Source organism: Hipposideros armiger, unplaced genomic scaffold (assembly GCF_001890085.2).
Source record: "Hipposideros armiger isolate ML-2016 unplaced genomic scaffold, ASM189008v1 scaffold_931, whole genome shotgun sequence".
NCBI lineage: Eukaryota > Metazoa > Chordata > Mammalia > Chiroptera > Hipposideridae > Hipposideros > Hipposideros armiger.
The window spans coordinates 429,301-431,769 of NW_017732281.1; the positions used below are offsets into that span (position 1 = coordinate 429,301).

At 47.1% G+C, this 2,469-nt stretch overlaps 1 protein-coding gene across 1 annotated transcript in view; it reads right to left on the reverse strand.

Annotated features, from left to right (window-relative positions):
* PSTPIP1 (proline-serine-threonine phosphatase interacting protein 1) overlaps positions 1–2,469 on the reverse strand; it is a 38,172-nt gene that overhangs the window by 17,394 nt on the left and 18,309 nt on the right. The window lies entirely within an intron of this gene.

A 2,469-nucleotide genomic window follows, 5' to 3' on the forward strand; every position in this document is an offset into this window, starting at 1 on the left:
GCAGTATTTAATCCATTTCGAGTTTATTCTTGTATATGGTGTAAGAAAGTGGTCCAGTTCCAATCTTTTTTTTCACATGTATCTGTCCATTATTCCCACCACCATCTACTGAAGAGATTGTCTTTACCTCATTGTATATTCTTGCCTCTTTTGTCATAGGTTAATTGACCATATAGGCATGGGTTTATTTCTGGGCTCTCCATTCTGTTCCATTGATTTGTGTCTATTTATATGCCAGTACCATGCTGTTTTGATTACTATAGCCTTATAGTATAGTTTGAAATCAGGGAGCGTGATACCTCCAACTTTGTTCTTCTTTCTCAAAATTGCTTTGGCTGTTTGGGATCTTTTGTGGTTCCACATAAATTTTCAGAATATTTGTTCTAGTTCTGTGAAAAATGGCATTGGTATTTTCATAAGGATTGCATTGAAACTGTAGATTGCTTTGGGTGATATGGACATTTTAATGGTGCTAATTCTTATCTTTGAGGAGTATATGTTTCCACTTATTTGTGTCTTCTGTAATTAGTTTCTTCATTGTCTTACAGTTTTCTGAATACAGGTCTTTTACCTCTTTGTTCATGCAATTGTGTATAGGATTGTTTTCTTAATTTCTCTTTCCAATAGCTCATTATTGGTGTACAAAAATTTAACCAATTTTTGAATATTAATTTTGTATCCTGCTACTTTACTGAATTAATTAGTTCTGATAGTTTTTTGTGGAATCTTTAGGGTTCTTTCTATATAGTATCATGTCTTCTGCAAATAATGACAATTTTACCTCTTCCTTTCCAATTTAGATGCCTTTTATTTCCTCCCCAAGGTCTTTTGTTTTGTTTTTGTTTTTTTAGCTGGGCCATCCTGCCACCTGTTGGCAGTTCAGTGGCAGCTCAGCTCAGGCCGGGAATTGAACTGGTGACCCTGTTGCTCAGGGCTCGCACTCTTGAGCGAACTCTTAACCAACTGAGCCACTTGGCCGGCCCCTCGATGGATTTTATTTCTTTTTTTTGTCTGATTGCTGTGGCTAGGACTTCCAGTACTATATTCAATAACAGCTGTGAGAATGGGCATCCTTATCTTGTTTTCTGTCTTTTCTTGATACTGCCCCAGGTGAGCTGTTTCATCCAGTTGTTTAAATGACCACCTGTGCTGAGATCCAGGTCCTCACTAGGGGAGCAGGGAGGCCTGAATCCACCAAGATTTTGGTAACATTGTGAGAGTGTGAAGATCCTATTCTTGGGGTCACTTTCTCCAGGTTCTCAGAGGGATGTACAGTGCTCCTTGCTCTGAGTGACTGTGTTCCTCATAAGCCTCTGCTTCCTGGAGGTGTCCTGCAGGGAGGTTCTAGGGGCTCCTGAGGTCTTGAAAATGAGTTGCCCTCAGAGAGCTGGGAACTCCATTGACCGCCCCTGCCTTGCCCACCTCCCAAAGGCAGTGCCTTCTCTGTACAAGGTTGGACTGCAAGAGGAGGTCATGGGGGCCTCAGGGTGGGGGTGCAGCACAGGCACCATGTGCCACTCACAGATGTTCCTAGATGCCCACAGACAGGGCATATGGTCCCTTCCAGGACCTGGCTGCTGGGGCAGAGGATGCATTTCTGAGCAGGCTAAGGTGCTCCCGGTGGGCTGTCACCATTTTCACTCAAGGCCTAAAACAGGAGGGTCTTTTGATTCTGAGTCTGACCCCAACACTCATGCACCCTGGACCTAGAGAAGGTGAGTGACTTGTGCAGGTGACACACTGAGGCATGGCACTAGGACCCAACCATAGCTAGGCCAGGGAAGGGCTCCTGAAAAGCCTGGAGAATTCTCCAAGAATACTGGCTGTAGGGCCTGCTCCTGTACCCTGATCCTGCACTAGTGGGAGAGTGTCACCTCTGCTGCCTGACAGTCCAGGGCACCAACCTGGGCTAGTAACAGGGCCCAAGAGACAAGCCAGCCTGGGGCCTTCCAGGAGCTCTGAGCATTCACTAGTGAGTAAGTAGGGTATAATTATTTATTTAATGCCTGGGTCACCTCAGGCTGAGGGTGTCATGAGGCCAGGTTGAGCCTGTCTTATCCCTAAAGAGTGCCCAGCACCTGAACACAGCACCAAGCACTCAATAGGTGCTTCACAAATACATGTGGAACAGCCAGTTGCAGGAGGAGAGGCTGGACCTGCTTGTCGCCCTGCCTCCCACACTGCCTCTGCATCCCAGCAGGTGTCTCACCTTTTTATCATGCCACAGGACGGATGTATGCCAGGGCTGCTGGGTGATAGGGTGACCTCCCGATCGTAGTAGTTCTGGTAGGGCACCGGAGCTGTGGGCAGCAGCCTGTGAGGCCCAGGGTGGCCGAGAGCAGGGTAGGCAGGACCTGTGCCACTGCATACCCCAACCTGTCCCCATCCGGAAATCCAGACTAGGGCGCCTCTTTCCCATTCTAGCCTTGGCCCACGCTGTTCTAAGGACACACACCCCAAGCACACTCA